At 48.2% G+C, this 18761-nt stretch overlaps 1 protein-coding gene across 4 annotated transcripts in view; it reads right to left on the bottom strand.

The window, feature by feature from the left end:
* Positions 1-13482, bottom strand: part of SYNE2 (spectrin repeat containing nuclear envelope protein 2) — a 233425-nt gene extending 219943 nt beyond the window's left edge. For all 4 annotated transcript variants that reach the window (XM_060271444.1, XM_060271437.1, XM_060271442.1 and 1 more), the window contains exon 1: positions 12874-13482. The gene's annotated coding sequence lies outside the window, so the exon portion shown is untranslated. The remainder of the gene's footprint in view (positions 1-12873) is intronic.
* Between the last annotated feature and the right edge of the window lie 5279 nt (positions 13483-18761).

Below are 18761 nucleotides of genomic sequence, written 5' to 3'. Positions count from 1 at the left end.
ATGAGAAGAGAAGGATTCCTTGGAAAAATGAAGGCGCCTTGGACGCATCTACGACTTCAAGCCTCTTGGAGCTGAGAAGAATCCTTGCGCCACTGAAGCCAATATGCCAGTGGTGATATCATACTGAGGGCAGGAATAAGCACGCACATGGCTTCCCTGGCAGCCTCCGCTGCAGCTGACAAACATGCCAGAGGCATTGCCATCACTGTTGATCAAGCCCAGTCCTATCCCTCAGCCCAGGCTGACTGGTTTTAGGGTGGGGGAGTGGTGATCTCAGGAGGCAGGAAAGGATGCCTGGCCCCTATTCCTGCCTGAATCGGCAAGTAAATTCTTGAGAGAACACTTTTTCCATAAATGCGGTTTGCAGGAGAGCTTCTCATTCCAGCCCACAAAATATCAGAAGGCTGCTCCACAGGAACTCTGAGCAGGGCTTTCAGCGTGGTGGCCCCCCACTTTCGTGCAATAGTATCTCTGTCAAGAAAATGCTTCAGGCAGCCACTCCAGAAACATGGAGTGGCATTTGGAGGGAGGCATTTTTTTTAAATATCTTGACAAGCTTTTCTAGCTGAATGAAAAGGAATTCGTTTTGTACCGCCTTTAAACTTCAGCTGTTGTTTTCATTCTGACCACGAGGCTGTACTGGCTCTCTGGAGTTTCACGCAAGGGCCACTGACCAGTCCTACATCGAGATGCCAGGGACTGAACCCGGGACTTTTTGCATGCAGGGCACATGCTCTACGAAATGACACAACCCTTCCTCAACTTGTAACATACCAAGCCAAATTTAGCAGGAATACAAGCCTCTTGCCTGGGATTCATAAAACAGGGGTGTGAGGTCAAGCGCCGAAACAGGACGCAACTTATGGAAAACCACTTTGCAGGATGGGTAGGTATTATATTTTTATTCTGCTTTCCCTCTTAAGAGCTCGAGGCAACATAAATGATTTTTACCTTCACCCACTTTATTCTCACAACAAACAACCCTGTGAGCAGTGTTAGAAACTCGGGTATATCATAGAATCATAGAATCATAGAGTTGGAAGAGACCACAAGGGCCATCCAGTCCAACCCCCTGCCAAGCAGGAAACACCATCAAAGCATTCTTGACATATGCCTGTCAAGCCTCTGCTTAAAGACCTCCAAAGAAGGAGACTCCACCACACTCCTTGGTAGCAAATTCCACTGCCGAACAGCTCTTACTGTTAGGAAGTTCTTCCTAATGTTTAGGTGGAATCTTCTTTCTTGAAGTTTGAATCCATTGCTCCGTGTCCGCTTCTCTGGAGCAGCAGAAAACAATCTTTCTCCCTCCTCTATATGACATCCTTTCATATATTTGAATATGGCTATCATATCACTCCTTAACCTTCTCTTCTCCAGGCTAAACATACCCAGCTCCCTAAGCCGTTCCTCATAAGGCATCGTTTCCAGGCCTTTGACCATTTTGGTTGCCCTCCTCTGGACACGTTCCAGCTTGTCAGTATCCTTCTTGAACTGTGGTGCCCAGAACTGGACACAGTACTCCAGGTGAGGTCTGACTAGCTGCCATTTTTGAGCCAGGCGGCTCAAAGGTCGTGTTTTCCAATACAACTTTTGGGTTCCTGAAATCCATTCTGATTGTGCAGATAAAACACAACAGACAGAATTGTACAGGGTGCGTTGCTACTATCCAAAAACAGTCAAGATCTAAGGATCCCCAGGCATGCACCTCCAGGTGATGGAGAGGTCTAGCGCCCGGGCATCTTTACTTGGCCACAAGTGGCTGGCGAATTTTGGATGCTGCCTGTAAAGCAGGTATTGCTGAGAGCAAGTGGCCCAATTAGCCACCCAGTACGCTTTACGTCTGAGGAGGAACTTGAACCCATGTCTCCCTTAGTGCTCACTATTGCATCTGGCTGGCTGGCTGTCTTCCTGAGCAAAGTATAATTCCAAGCACCGGCCTGAGGGAGGACTGTGCCTCAGGGACCAAAAGGCTAGAGGAAACACCAATTTAATAATTCGGCATTCACCAAGTTTAAAATGAGAAACCATGGCGGTGACCTTTCTAACAAACAGAAAAGTTGGGGGGGGGGGAGATATATTTCTGTTGTGATAATTTGAACAAGAAGGTTAGCCGTCCTCCTCGCACGGGAAGAAATATGGACGTATGAATCAAATATAAATAAAAGAGCAAGGTTCTGTTGACTCCAAAAAGCGAGAGAGCCTTTGAATCACCATATGTTTGGCTTGGAAGCCTGCCACGGTTGTATAAATAGACCCTCTGCTGGCAAACCTACGGTGAGAGAGAATGCTTGTCCAGAAAGTAACACAGATCCCAGAGCAGAAACCCTTTGCTCACGGAAAAACAGCGATCCTCATAGAATTAGTAAGAGTATTTGTGCACATCACATCTGTCTCCCCTAAGTGTTTCACACCCATCTCTCTACATCATCAACCTCAAATCCTGCCACGGTCCAGTATGGCCACAAGACAGGCTTATGCAGGTGAGAACAGGTCAGACTATAGACCACATTGGCAAAACACATTTAAAGCAGTATCATATCACTTTAAACAGCCACAGCTTTTCCTCCCTCCCTTCCCCCCCGAAAGGATCCTGGGAACTGTAGTTTGTTAAGGCTACTGAGAGATCTTAGGGGACCCTTGTCAGAACTACAATTCCCAGATTTCCCTGCGGAGGTAAAAGGTAAAGGGACCCCTGACCATTAGGTCCAGTCACGGACGACTCTGGGGTTGCGCTGCTCATCTCGCTTTACTGGCTGAGGGAACCGGTGGCGTACAGCTTCCAGGTCATGTGGCCAGCATGACTAAGCCGCTTTCTGGCGAACCAGAGCAGCGCACAGAAACAGCATTTACCTTCCCGCCTGAGTGGTACCTATTTATCTACTTGCACTTTGACGTGCTTTCGAACTGCTAGGTTGGCAGGAGCAGGGACCGAGCAACGGGAGCTCACCCTGTTGCGGGGATTCGAACCACCGACCTTCTGATCAGCAAGCCTTAGGCTCTGTGGTTTAGACCACAGCGCCACAGTAAAAACCACTCTGGGAACTGTGATGCGAACAGGGGTCTCCTAACAACTCTCAGCACCCTTAACAAACTGCACCTCCCAGAATTCTTCAAGAGAAGCCAATGGCTGTTTAAAGTGGTATCGTAGAGATTTAAATGCATGGTGTGAACATAACCTACATTTTCAGGTTGGAGGCCACATGTACCCAAGCCAGTTCCTAAGAAACAGATGTGAGGGTCTCAACTTACTGTTACAGCCATTATAACATACCCCCCACCCCACACACACACAATATTTCAGGGTTTTTGCTAGCTAGGCAAATCTATCTGAGCTCCCAAGTACCGTATTTTTTAAAAAAGCGATTTGAAGACTAGAAAACAAAGCAAAAAAAATGCATATAAATATTAATGCCGATTTTAAAAGATGAAAGAGGGGAGGGAGGCACAGCCAAGAGAGATGTAGCAACAGATCCCCCCACCACAAATGGGAGGAATCAAAATGTCTTAGAGCACGATGGAAAGCACTTTGTAGGAGGATAAATGGTTCTTTTTTTCCTATGCATTGTTAGTCTGTACCGCCCCATGATTTATAGGCCTGTTTGTGGTAGTTAACAACAACAAGGAAATGTGGTAACATTTTGGGTTTAAGAGAAAAATTAAGAGGGGACATGACAGAGGCGTGCAAGGTTATGTGGATAGGGGAAAGGTTTTCCTCCCTTTCTCATAATACTAGTACGGGAAACATCCATAGCAGCTGAATTTTAGGAGATTCAGGGCAGACGAAATAAAGTTATTCACGAAAGAGCAAAAGATGTCGCAACGGCCACCAACTTGGGTGGCCCCACAGGAGAAATCAGACAAGCTCATGGAGGTAAGTGGTCAGAGGCTCTGTGGTCATGCGTGGCCACTGTGAGAAAAGGGTGCCAGAGTAGACAGGCCATTGGCCTGATCCATTGACCCGATCTTCTTGTGTTCTTATCTTTCAGGGGTGTGGTAGGATACGTCCTTTTTATTTTCTGTCGGACGAAGAACTTTCAAATTTGTTCTAGTGCGTTTTATTCAATGCGTTTGGCTTTAAATGACTCACAAACTGTGCGGTGTTTTATACTGTTATAGATTTAGGATAAACCCTAGTTACAGGTAGGTAGCCATGTTGGTCTGCCGTAGTCAAAACAAAATAAATTCCTTCCAGTAGCACCTTAGAGACCAACTCAGATATCTGAAGAAGTGTGCATGCACACAAAAGCTCATACCAATGACAAACTTAGTTGGTCTCTAAGGTGCTACTGGAAGGAATTTTTTTATTTTGGATAAACCCTAGAAATTAATAAATTCTAGGGTTGCATTTGGGGTGGGAAGGGAGAAATATAAGCTGCAGAGGAATTCCTGGGTAGCACGGCCAAGGGAGGACCATTAAGGGAACAACTGAGGGCCATTGAGGGCTTTGCCAATACAAGGAAGCTCCCTTCCTACTGTCCTGAGGTATGAACAGAGTGATGGTGATGGGGTGTGTTTTTGAACAAGGGTTGTTGGGAGGAAGAAGCAGAAAAAGGAGGGCTGAAATCCATCTTGGAGGGAGGCAGCTTGAAGTTGCCTGCGCTGCTGCCTCTGGAAATGTGTATGCTGTAAGATCTGGACTCCCTCCATGCAGACTGAAGGTGTAAAGGTAAAGGTAAAGGGACCCCTGACCATTAGGTCCCGTCGTGACTGACTCTGGGGTTGCGGCGCTCATCTTGAATTATTGGCCGAGGGAGGCGGCGTACAGGTCATGTGGCCAGCATGACAAAGCCACTTCTGGCGAACCAGAGCAGCGCACGGAAACGCTGTTTACCTTCCCGCTTGGGGCGGTACCAATACAGTAGTACCTCTACTTACGAATTTAATGCGTTCCGAACGCACATTCGCAAGTCGAAAAAAAATTGTAGGTTGAATCCCATAGGAATGCATTGGGAGAAAAAATTTGTAAGTCGAAGCAACCCTATCTAAAAATTCGTAAGTAGAAAAAATCCTATCTAAACCGCATCCAAGATGGCGGACGGAGCTCCGTTTGTAAGTAGAAACATTTGTAAGTAGAGTTATTCATAAGTCGAGGTACCACTGTATCTACTTGCACTTTGATGTGCTTTCGAACTGCTAGGTTGGCAGGAGCTGGGACCAAGCAACAGGAGCTCACCCCGACCTTCTGATCAGCAAGCCCTAGGCTCTGTGGTTTAACGCACAGCACCACCTGCGTTCCTGAAGGTGTAAATAGGCAAATAAACCATATTTATTGAAGCACGACAAAGGGACACGGACCCTGTGTGTGTGTGCCTGGGAACCCATGGGCTCTTGCCATCGCTTGGCAGAAAGAGAGGCAGGCACCCGGCTTTTGCAACAATATATTTGCAAATTGGCTTATTTATTTGCAAAGAGCATTTTTTTTTGGTAGACAGCAATAAATAAAAGCAATATAACAGCAGCAGCAGAACCAAAGGAATGCCATAAAACAAATGAGGAATGAGCAGGGCTTCCTCTACTCCCCTCACATTCAACACTGCTCAAAAACCAGCTTATTTACAAAGACAGGAAGGAGGAGGTGGCCGGCAATTAGAGTAACATAAACTTGGCTGGTTGACAATCCTGGATAAATAAGGAAACCCAGCCTATTTTGAACAGAAGTGCCCACTGCCATTTTTAAGGGGATTTGATGCTTTCGGCTTACCAATCCCAAACAGAATGGTTTCTGCCCACCAAAACATTTGGGACAGAAAACAAACATATTTTCCTTCCCAAAGCACATCAGCCACATTTTGTGGCGTGAAAGGTGCTTAGCAAGCCCCTCTCTTTTGCAATCTAAAGCAGCTATCAGAAAGGGGGTTTACTGGACCCTTCGTGGACTCAGGTGTGTCACCAGCTGTGCAGTATCCATTAGGCCTAGCTGCCTCAACAGCATCCCTTTAAAATACTCAGAGCCAATTATATTTAGGATGGAAGGAGAGTTTTAGCAGTGTTTGTTGTTGTTTTTCTTTGCCCAGAAAAGCACGAGGGGAAAAACACGTTAATGGGTTTAGCTGTCTGGCTTACTGAGGACAGGGAATGACTGGCTGGTCAGGGACTTCAACAACAGGATCTGAGTGGTCCTTGATGGCTGGAACTCTCTCTCCCCTGCCTTTTGAAAGGTGACATCCTTCAGCAAGTGAGAGGGAGAAGCAGTTTTTGTTGCAGTTTAAGTTTTGGTTTGGATCGAAAACAAGTCATATATACTCCCTCCTTTTCCATCATGGATTCAGTTTAACAGAACACTTCCTGGTTTGGTCAAACCAGTTCACTGTGACATCCAAACTGGGAAACTGTGGTTAAGACGATCGTTCCAAAACAGGATTTCAAAGAATGATCAAACTGTGGTTTGGAGGGATTGATCAAACTGCAATTTCCCTGTTTGAGTGTCATGAAAAATGAGATTAAAAAATTCCTTCAGTAGCACCTTAAAGACCAACTAAGTTTTTATTTTGGTATGAGCTTTCGTGTGCATGCACACTTCTTCAGAGGACAAATGAGGACATTGATAAAACTTCACTTGTTCGTGTTATTGTAGTTTATTTGTAAAAAAAAGTCTGTTAAAAATGAGCAGCTTTCTTAAACTATGGTTCCTTAAACTATGGTTTATTCAAAACCAAAAGGGGAAGCTTTTGATCTCTCCCTGCACACACACACCTTGCAAAGGAGGAGGACATGGAAATGAACAGAAGAAGCTGCATTTTACTACTCTCCAGTATTTCAGACATGGCTCTCTCCCAGTCCTATTTGGAGATGCTGGGGATTGAATGCAAGACCTTATGTAAAGAACATTCTCTTCCACTGAGCTTTGACCCTTCCCAAAATCTCCTGCTAATGTCAAGTTAATGAATGGTACAGCTGCAGAGCTCAGTGGGAGAGTTGGCAACTCTGATTAGGCCTTTCCCTGCAGAACGATATGACGAAGTCTTTCTCATCATTTTATGGGAAAACTTCACTTGCTAAGTTTCCGTACATCCATATCACAAACTTGGAGGAGTGGGGAAATAAGTCTCGAGGAATCGTCTCAAAAGAGGTTCATGCATTACAATTAATACTGTTCAGAGAAGCCTATATTTTCACGCCTGTTTTCAAATTTCACCACTTCATTTTGCCTCAAGTCTGGGCAAGCCGTCCTCCACATCCAAAGCCGCTAAAGGAATTCCTCATTACGGCAGGGCTTTTTGGAGATCCCTGCCTGCCTACGTGTTTCTAACAGACTTCCATTTTACATGATCACGGGCTTGTGTAGTTCAAGGCGTTCCAACATAGCGACGCAGGCAAGTTTAAGAGGAACACGAAGTCTGATCTGAGTGGCCATGACATGCGTGGAAACGACAAGGAAGAAACATGAGCAAACATCGTTCGCTTCTGCTCTGAAATGCACAGGGCGCAAACCAACGGACAGTGACCAAAAAAAAAAAATATTTTTAAGAACATGAGGTCATTGCCCAGTAATGCAGCCGACTACTTCAGTTGCTGCACACTCATTATGTAATGCAACCTGAAAAGCTTAAGAAATATTGGGTCGCCTCCGTTGTTGTGTGTGCAAAATTCCACTCACGCAACAGGACTTCCTCTCCTTCTACACCCCCCCCTTCAAAATCTGCTTTAGAGGGTCTTCCAACACTCTGCAACAGATTTTAAGACTGCATGGGGGGGGTACTGGATGGGATGGGACAGGAGAGGAATGGGAAAGTTCCATTGCACAAGCAGAACAGCTGGATGTGACCCACTGTATTAACAATTCTATTATGATTAATAGTTATTAATTGTGAGGTATGTACAGTAATAGTTTGCAGAGGGGTGCATTTGCCAATCCCTCGAGAGGAACAGCAGCAGCCGGAGGCAATCTCAGCGTTCTACAGAAAAGCATTTCTCGCCCTGCAAATCAAGACTCTCTGCCAAACAGCTTCACAGGCGGAGAGACTGTGTGCAAGAGAGGGGTAGCATGAGACTCTTAATCTCAGAGTCATGGGTTTGAGACCCACATTGGGCAAAGGATTCCTGCACGGCAGGAATTGAACTATATGACCCTCATTGTTCCTTCCAACTCTACAATTCTATGATTCTGTGAAGATGTGGGGGGATAGACTGTTATTATGACGACTATTTTAATATTAGGCTGTCAGTATTTTTTTTTAAAAAAAATGTTTTTATCACTGGTGTTCTGTGCTCTACCTGGAAATGCAAGGGATTGAACTGGTGAACTTCTGCATACACCTGCTCCACTACTGAGCTCCAACCCTGTTCAGCGTGTTTAGCATCTGGCAGGGGAAAGCAGCTGGAAGGAAGGGCTGGAGGAGGAAAGTGAAGCGTTGGGAAATGGGTTCAGCTGCCAGCGCCTCCTCTGACATTTCTCTGCCCTCCCCTAAGGCACTTTGCAACTTTTTTTGGCATAGCCTTTGGTTATCGGCTAGGATGTCTCCATATCCTGTAGCCACTAATAGTCAGCTCAGGTGAGAAGCTGTAGTAAGACCAGCTTGGCTTCCTCTCCAAGAATGAAACAACAGGCATGCACACCAATACTCGATGAGCTGCCAGTTTTGCCCATCTGCCTATGTTTCTGGCCAACTCTGCTTTTTTAAAATTTTGAAACACACACCGACATTCGTGAATTTCATACACACCTCATTAATTTAATTAAGACATGGAAAACGGCTCCAAACTGAAGAAGTGTTCATGCACACGAAAGCTCATACCTATGACAAACTTAGTTGGTCTCTATGGTGCTACTGGAAGGATTTTTTTATTTGGTTTTCTTGATGGTGATACTAGAGGCTCACCCAATTAGTTTTATGTGTACGTCATGCTTCCAACCTCTCCTCCAAGAAGCTCAAAGCAGCCTACAAAGTCACCTTCCCATCAGTATCATTTTTGGGTGCCTTGGACCAATGTTGTTGTGGTCCTGGCAAGATCTGGATCCGCATTTTCTTACTGTGCCGCCTACAAAAATTAAAGCTTTATTTGATTGCCAGGGGGGGTTTTGTGGATGACATTATACAATACAAATAATAATAATATAATCATGCAAATTCATTTTACTTCTACCTGATCTGACTTATATTCAGACCTCATGGGAAAGCAAATAGTTTGTCTGTGTGTTTTCTCTGTGTGTGTTGGAAGGGAGAGTGAACTGGCAGGAAACTATCACAGATGAGGTGCCCATGACATTCTCTCACAATTCTTTATGTGCCTACAGGCCCCCCCCCCCCAAAGGTTGGTGACCCCTTGTCTAACCGCTGTGCTGCACTGGCTGTCAAACTTGCAAAACCATCTTTGCGAGAAGTTAATCTTGGAGAGTCACGAAAAGGCTTGGATTGGGCACAAAGATGCCAGTTTGAGATTGCCCCATTGCTCTAAATGTTACACCTGCCTTCACCCTCTGCATTACAAACATGACATGAAGGCTGGCAACATCAACCCCGCCATGTGGGGGCCCCTTGCGGATGAACGCAGTGCCTGGAGACAGACAGACATGTTCGTGCAGCCATAGCTGTGACCAGAGGAGGGAGGGAGATAACTGGTGCACTGAGAGAAGAAACGCCATGGTATATCTGCAGCAGCGCAACTGGATGCTTTCATCTGCCCCATCTGCAACAAAACATGTCTCTCCCATATCGATCTTTACAGCCACAGCAGGTGCTGCAACCTTCCAGCCCAGGGGACACTAACCTAAGGCCATGGGGCAGAAGTGGCCTGCGTAGGTCGTCTGACCGGCCCAAAAGCTGCCCCCGAAGTGAGTTGCCCGCATGCGCGCTGCGCTAAACCAGCGCGGGGACTCGCTTCAATGGCACTGGAAATCGCGTCTGTGCATGTGCAGACGGTGGAAATCGCGTCTGCGCATGCACACACGCCAAAAATTGCGGGCACAACCCAGCCCACGGAGGGATCTCCGCGGGACCGATCCAGCCCAGGCAAGATAAACCTTGCTGACCCTGTTCCAACCATTTGACTTCACCCCCAAAGGCACACTCCTCCACTGCCTACGGGGACAGAGGGATGCCAACTTGACCCTCAGCCTCTGCCAGGCTCTGCTTGTGAATCCCTCAGCTCACACACTAAAGCATGAGAAGAAAATCCCTCAGCTCACACACTAAAGCATGAGAAGAAAAGGCTTCCTGCAAGAAACACACACTCCTCTGTTGAGAACCATCCCCTTAACAGTATCCAGCCTTCACTTTACAGCAGGGCAGGGCACTATATTCCTACGAAGGTTGATAGACCCACAAGAAAAGTTCACTGGGAGCCACAACCAACAGTGGGTGGAGCCAGAGCCAATGGTAGGCTGGGTTGATCCCTAACCACAGGCCCTGCACCCCACATTTGGCACCCACATTTTATCTCAGTAATCCTTACAACAGCCCTGCATGGCAGGGCAGAATTATTGCTCCAGCACTGCAGGTGAAGAGGTGAGGTTAAGCGTGAGTGGCTTGCCTAAGTCCACCTACTGAGTTTGGGGCAGTGGAGAGGCTCCAGCTGGGAGCTACACCTTCAGAAGAGCACACCTGTGGAGGTAGGCTGGAATAATAGTCTCCTCTCCCTTGCTTACATGGGATTCCCCCACTTTAACCCACTCTCAATCTTCCCATCAGGACAACTGGAGAGCTGAATGCAAGAACATTTTGCAGAATGAGGGTCGGGTTCAAAGCACGTGAGTGTTGAGATTGACCATTTCTCGAAACTTAGGATGAAACAATTTAGACCTCGGCCATAACTCAAGCTCCATTCTGAAGGAGCCCTGAGTGCTCACTGGAAGGACAGATCGTGAAGCTGAGGCTCCAATACTTTGGCCACCTCATGAGAAGAGAAGAATCCTTGGAAAAGACCCTGATGTTGGGAAAGATTGAGGGCACTAGGAGAAGGGGACGACAGAGGACGAGATGGTTGGACAGTGTTCTCGAAGCTACCAACATGAGTCTGACCAAACTGTGGGAGGCAGTGCAAGACAGGAGTGCCTGGCGTGCTCTGGTCCATGGGGTCACGAAGAGTCGGACATGACTAAACGACTAAACAACAACAACATAACTCAAGCAGCAATTCCATGGCCTCCTGAGATGTTGTGCCACATCTATGTACAGTACCTCTAAACTATTTTGTTTGCTCTTTCACATTTCTGGGATCCTCTTCTAACCCAGGCATCCCCAAACTGCGGCCCTCCAGATGTTTTGGCCTACAACTCCCATGATCCCAGGCTAGCAGGACCAATGGTCAGGGAAGATGGGAATTGTAGTCCAAAACATCTGGAGGGCCGAAGTTTGGGGATGCCTACTCTAACCTCAAGAATAATGGACAGACTCGGTTGCTTTTCAAAAACATGCAAATGTTTCATCCAGCATTTTATTGCTGATTTGTGCAATCTGATTTTTGAGTGCTTTAAATTGCATTTAAATTATTTTTTGAAATTTTTCAAACCTCCCTTGGGGTTGGGGGGTTGTTGTTGTTTTGCCCTGAAAGGTGTTAAGTATGGATTTAATGAATTAGGTTTTGCTAACTTCACAGTTGGCAAACCAAGCAAATCTCTCCTTTCTTACTCCACCAGACCTCCACACACACACAGATAAAGCAGAACCCGCTCTTTACGCCTTCCTATACTGCAGCTGACAGCTGTATTTAAAAGACGCCCTCTTTCCTGGTCCTTCCATTCTGAAAAGGCTGCATCCCGTTGCATCTCCTGCCTACAAACGCCCATGACACAAACAAACACCGCTAATCTCAAAATGTCACACGCGTCTTTTGTTACTGGGGCAGCTGCCTCCTTGCAACCCCAGCCCGCCCCGTCCTAGATCTCTGGGCGGGTTTACTCCGAGGGATTCCCCCGAGCAGAGGCGCCCAGGGGCTGCAGTCCTCCTCCCGAGTTCACGTCTTTTCGGCAGGGGAGGAGGGGAAGGGAGAAAGGTGGGACGGACACCTAGGGAAGAACAAAGGCAGCGGCAGACAACAAAGGGGGCCAGGTAGGAGCAGGCAGCCAATCACATCGCAGGCGCGGGAGAGGGCTCGCCTAACAAGTGGTGGCCGCGCGCGGGGGAGGGAGGGACGCGCCTCACCGCGGGAGAAGGAAACGCGCTCAAGTTGCGCGCTTCGGTCCCGATCCGCGCGGGCCACGCTCCCCAACATCCGCGCCAAGCTCAAGCCCGATGGGGGTGGGGTGTGATGGGGGAGAGGGAGAAAGACGAGGAGGGGCTTTCCATCCCGCCAGCCTTTTCCTTTCTCTTTCAAATCCCACGGGAACAAATGGCTCCCGCCTCCGTTGCCGCCCGAGCTCCTTTCCCGCCCTGGCGCGGAGGGAGAGGCTCTCGAAAAGGCGCCCGAGAGCAGCAGCAGCGGCGCTCGCCTCTTTCCCTCCGGAGCCCAGGAATCTGGGGGCAAAAAAAGGGGGGTGGCTTTCGGGTCGCTGCCTCCTAATATCTGCTGCCCCATTCTGCCGCCCGGAACTCCCCAAGTATGATTCTTAAAGGCCGCATCAATAACTGCCCTTCTCTGATAATTCTATTAAAAATAAAAAAACAAATCTCCCCCTCCCTTCTTCGCTCCAATCTCTGCCAAGCCCCCACCCTCGAGCGCTCTTTTGCTTTCGCTTTGCTCCAAAAACTTCACCAAAGGCGCACGCAAGGAGCTGGGTAAATTCTCCAAACTCCAGGCAATCCACCCATGCAAAGATCGTGCCACCATCAACGCACAAGGCGCGCTCCCAGCGCAGAGTTTCGCTGCTGCCCCGAGCAAGGCCCTCTCCTTTCCCCCGCTGCCGGTTCAGCGACGCCCGGGGACCCTCCCCAACAACCGCGGACTCTCCTTTGCGCGCGGAGGGAGGAGAGAGAGAGAGAGAAAGAGTGGGCTCACTTTTCTTTGCCCGCGCGCTCCAGCCCAGGGTCTGCAGGGGGCAGCCGCTCCGGATCAGCTGGGGAGGTCGCTGGTGGGCGGGAATGGAAGAGCGGGGCTTTCCTTGGCGCCGGAGTCCTTCTCCTTCCCCGCCGCGCCGGGGGGTTTCCGACTCCCTCTGCCGCGCAAACCACGCCCCGGAGCCGGTCCCGCTCGGCCCGATCGATCGCTGCTGCCTGCGGTTCTCCGGCGGGATCGCGGCGGCCGCCCCGGATGGAAAGAAGGGAGCGCGCGGGGGTTGGAGCGCCTCGCCTTGCCTTGGCCGTCGGCCCGACAGTCCGCCCCCGGGAGAGAAGGAACAAGGAGGCGCCCTTCTCGCTCCCGGCCTAGCGTGCAGTTCCTCGCCGCCCGCCTCGGCCCGGCCAGCGCGCAAACAAACAAACAGCACGTGGCGGGGAAGGCCGGGAGGAGGAGCAGGGAGGGCACCTGCGGGCTTACTTAATGGTGAGTGGAATTGTGCACCGTGGGGATTTTGGCAAGGACGTAAGCGCTCTGCGCAGATTTTGCGCCCGATCCACTGGCAGCGGCCACGGGTTGTCCTTAGAAAGGGAGGCGCGGATGCTGCGCGGGGCAGCCTTGCCACCTAGGAACAGGTGCGCGCGTGTGATCCAGGAACTCCCGAATCACGGCAGCGTGAACTTCTGCAATCGGGAAGATGGAGCAGGAGGAGAAACCTTCGAAATCCCAGCTCACGCAGTTCTGATGCTCAGGCGAGATAGCCACCCAAAGTAACTTGGGAAGCGGGCCATAAACAAGAGGCTTTGAGCTTGGATCTAGGCCTGTTAATAAAAGACTTTGAAATATAAATACCTCTCAAAATATCTTGTCCTACCACAAGCATCTAGATATGGTAAATGTGATTGTCCTGGGCAAATGGGTGGGCCTTTCCCCCTCCTCACCCATGCCCCAGTGGTGTGTGTGTGTGTGTGTGAACTGGAAGCTGGCTACAGGCAGAAGCTAGGAGGCAGAGAGCCATGCTTGCTTTCTGCTAGAATCCAAGGCTGTGACTGAGAGTGAAGCAAGATCTTTGGGTCTGCGAGCCCCTCCACCGTATGACGCAGGTTGCAAGTATGTGTGTATATAAACCAAATATCACAAAGACAACCACAGTCTCTGCCGTCCCTCATTCCAAGGAAACGAACCTTGAATTGCATGGGGCTGGACTAGATGACCCTAGGGGTCCCTTCCAGCTCTATGATTCTATGGCCCCCTGGGTAAGCTGGTGGAACCCCTGGGGTCTTACACCGCTCGGAGATGGCGTGCAACAACACATATCTGCCAAGGATGCTTTAGTTAGTGATTTCCTATACCGTATGCTCCTTCCATTCTCTTTTATATATACTGTGTATCTGAAGTGGGGGATCTGTGGCCCATCAGTTCTGCAGTGCTCTGAGCGGAGCTATTGGGCATGGGGGGGGGGGTTGGACAGGGCAGGATCAGGAGACGTGAGTTAGCTGCTGAACTAATAATTCAAGAAGCCGAAAGGAAGAGTACAAATAGTTCCCCTTCCCTTGTTAAGCTAGCAACACTGACCTTGTGAGACCAGTGATGTGTGAGCATGGTGTTTACATAGAATCATAAGAGTTGGAAGGGACTCTGGGGGTCATCTAGTCCAACCCCCTGCAATGCAGGGATACGCAGCTGTCCCATACAGGGATCAAACCTGCAACCTTGTCATTATCCACACCATGCTCTAACCAACTGAGCTGTGTTTCATTTTGTTTATATGATTGGCAGAAATATATATATTAATTGCGATTTTAACAAAGGAAGGGGGAAATTATTAAAGAACGGGGAGGGGAGGGAGATAAGAAAACAATAGTAACCAAAAAAATACTACTATCAGTTCCCATTACAGTTATGGATCAGTACTTGCATCTTAAGTTGACCGTGGTGGCTAGGAGAGCCTTCTACCAGCTTCAGGTGGAAGAGCTACAGCCATTTCTGGGCCAGCATAGCCTGACCAGTTTCATCCAGGCTGGATTACTGCAATGTACCCTATATGGGGCTGCCCTTGAGGTTGGTCCAGAAGCTGCAGCTGGTGCTAAATGTGGCGACTCAGTGGAGCAGAATATTGCCAACACTTTACCCGGCCGTGGAAAGAATTGCACTGGCTGCGTATGAAATATGGGGCCCAGATACCTGAAAGATTGTCTCGCCCCATAGATACCAAATGCATCCCTGAGCTCTGCAAATGAAAGCCTTCCACAGGTGCCATCATAAGCAGGAGATACCGGTACATTCCACCCAATGTCGGGATCAAGCCAACTTTTCCCCCTCTGGGAAGATACTTACTCCTTGATTTCAGCAAATCAGTAATGCCCAATCCTATCAGCTCCTGGTGATCTCGTTCAGTGGCTTCATACACCGATATTTAGTAGCCTCGGTGACTATTGTGGAGCTTCCCAAACCAGTTCCTATGGAGATGAGCTAACAGGATCACCCTTTGGCGTACAAAGTTACTGGAGAACCAAGTCCAAACAGCGCCACAAACACATGTTCCACTTAGCTTAGCAGAAAGCTGCGGTCCAAACGACCACAGGCCCCCGGGAGGTCCTGTAAGACCAACACAGAAATAAGTTTTCTCAGTCAATATGAACCCTGGTCCATTAGGGCAGCGTTTCTCAACCAGTGTTCCGCGGCACACTACTGTCACGTCGCTGACCCGCCAGAAAGGAAGCCTTTACCGGTACGTCTCCCCTCCAAACTAAACTTAATATAGGGTGGCACAGAGTTGGTGTGCTGCGGGATTTTTTTCCATAGAAAAGTGTGCCGTGGCCCAAAAAAGGTTGAGAAACGCTGCATTAGGGTGAATGGAGCAGGGCCCATCAGTCTCAGCTTGCCCACAGCAAGCCCCCGCCTGCCTCCCCTCTTACCACCTGTCCTAGGGGTGCCGCTGTCTGTCGCTTTCCTCCATTTATTTCCATCCTGTCCTTGTGGAACTGAGCAGTCAGGTTATTGTCTTCCATCTGTCTTGGGAGGCAAAGGAGAAGTGCGCCTTCGGGATTAAAGTCCAACTGTCGGAGAGTTACAGTGCCTGCTGCGGCTGTGGAGACCGATACGGGAGAGACATGTTTTGTTGCAGCCAGGGCAGATGAAGGCTTCCGGTTGTGCTGCTGCAAATGCACCACGGCGTTTCTTCTGTCTGCACTCATTCCTCCTCTGGTCACTGCTGTGGATGCACGACCTGTCTGTCCCCAGGCACTGCAGTCATCATCTGCAAAGGATTCTCACACGGTGGAGTTGATCTTGCCAGCCTTCATGCCATGTTTGCAGACATCTGTGTAACACAGAGCTGGTCTGCCAATGGGCCAGTTCGAGGATGGGGAGGAAACTCTGGCGCCACCTGTAGGCTCTCTTCCAACGCACCAGTCTCAGTGGGTACCAAACAGCACTGTCCACAGGGACTACCAAAGCTGATTCCATACCAAAGTTGGACGCCAGGAGGGGAAGAATCAAGGCCCAGAGAGGGGAGGCTAGGCCCAGAGAGGGGAGGATTGGAACCAGGCAGAGGGCCTTTTCTGTAGTGGCGCCCGCCCTGTGGAATGCCCTCCCATCGGAGGTCAAGGAGATAAACAACTACCTGACATTTAGAAAACACCTAAAGGCAACCCTGTTTAGGGAAGTTTTTAATCTGCGATATTTTAATGTATTTTGGTATTGTTGGAAGCTGCCCAGAGTAGTTGGGGAAACCCAGCCAGATGGGCGGGGTATAAATAAATATAATAATAATAATAATAATAATAATAATAATAATAATAATAATAATTTGGACCACAGTGACCATATCTGTAGGGGAGCTGCCGACTTTCAACTTCTGCACCCCAATGTTTTACATTTTTTAATTAGAAAAATTAAAGTAAAGCCATTCCTAATCCGCCTAATGTTTTCAATGTCCTCAAGCAGTACACAAAAATAATGCAGAAACTCCAAAACTACAGAATAAAATAGTGAGATACAACATCAGAGCCCGGAAAACAGCATTAAAAAAAAAAACCACACACACACACAAATAAACAGGTAAAACAACAAGAATAATTCATAAATAACAAGGTCCATTCTTCTAGGTCAGGGAAATCCTAAGCAAAAAGAGATGACTTCACATGACTTCCAGTAGATGATGCTTTGCCTATGGCAGACGCAGTTATGATACTGATTTACAGTGGTACTTCACAAGACGAATGCCCTGCAAGACAAATTTTTCGCAAGACGAATGCATCTTGCGATCTGATGGTGACTCGCAAGATGAATTCGTCTTGCGAATCGCGGTTTCCCATAGGAATGCATTGAAATTTAATTAATGCGTTCCAATAGGCAAAAAAAGAAATTTCAATCCATTCCTATGGGAAACCGCGATTCGCAAGCTGAATTTTTCGCAAGACGAATTGACTCGCGGAACGAATTAAATTCGTCTTGCGAGGCACCACTGTACTTTACAGGGTTGTCGTGTCATAAAGATTAAGGTTTGGGGGTTTGTTTCGCAACTGCTATGGGCTTTGCTCAAAGATGTGGCTGGTTAAAAACAGGGAAATTTGATTCAACAATTGTTTTATTTATCTTAAGCCAAACTTTATCCCAGCAACTTCCGCCCCACCCAGCTGCCCCAGGAGAAGGTTACAGCTGCAGGGAGCGGCCAGTCAGAACCTGAGAGCTGCCTCACCTTAGCAACCGCCGGCACTAATTATATTCTGACTCTGCAGAAAGGTGGTTTTTCCCTCTGTGTGGGTGTGTATATCACTTGGAAATTTTTTTCCCCTGCTGACTTCTGGCATTGCCTTTCAGTTTATTATTATTATTATTATTATTATTATTATTATTATTATTATTATTATTTGAAAGTATATACCACCTGATACTCAGGGGTCTCAATGTGGTTCACAGAATAAAATCAAGATATAAAACCACGAAATATCTAATAAAAATAAAAACAACAACCCAATAAAAGGTACAGTAAGAGCTGTTCGACAGTGGAATTTGCTGCCAAGAAGTGTGGTGGAGTCTCCTTCTTTGGAGGTCTTTAAGCAGAGGCTTGACAGCCATATGTCAAGAATGCTTTGATGGTGTTTCCTCTTTGGCAGGGGGTTGGACTGGATGGCCCTTGTGGTCTCTTCCAACTCTATGATTCTATGATTCTAGGTAAAGGGACCCCTGACCATTAGGTCCAGTCATGACCAACTCTGGGGTTGTGGTGCTCATCTCGTGTTATTGGCCAAGGGAGCCAGCGTACAGCTTCCAGGTCATGCGGCCAGCATGACAAAGCCGCTTCTCGCGAACCAGAGCAGCACACGGAAATGCCGTTTACCTTCCCGCTGGAGCAGTACCTATTTATCTACTTGCACTTTGACAGTTTGACATGCTTTTGAACTGCTAGTTTGGCAGGAGCTGGGACCGAGCAACGGGAGCTCACCCCGTTGCCCCTCTCCCAAAAAACCACATTTTTAAAAGGTCATAAGATGTAAATTGGATCAACCAAAGGCCTGGTTGAAAACAAACATCTTTGCCTGGCGCCTAAAGGTGTATAATGAAGGCGCCAGGCGAACTTCCCTGGGGAGAGCATTCCACAGACACAAAGCCACTACAGAGAAGGCCCGTTCTCATGTTGCCACCCGAATCTCCAAAAGCGTGCATATACATATACATATATGCATTATTCACCATACTGAATTGTCAATTTTGTCAGAATAAAATATGAAACTTAAAGGTAAAGGGACCCCTGACCGTTAGGTCCAGTCGTGAACGACTCTGGGGTTGTGGCGCTCATCTCACTTTACTGGCCGAGGGAGCCGGCACACAGCTTCCTGGTCATGTGGCCAGCATGACAAAGCCGCTTCTGGCAAACCAGAGCAGCA

Source organism: Zootoca vivipara, chromosome 1 (genome assembly GCF_963506605.1).
Source record: "Zootoca vivipara chromosome 1, rZooViv1.1, whole genome shotgun sequence".
In the NCBI taxonomy this organism is placed as follows: Eukaryota; Metazoa; Chordata; class Lepidosauria; order Squamata; family Lacertidae; genus Zootoca; species Zootoca vivipara.
This window is presented reverse-complemented; position numbering and strand designations above follow the sequence as displayed.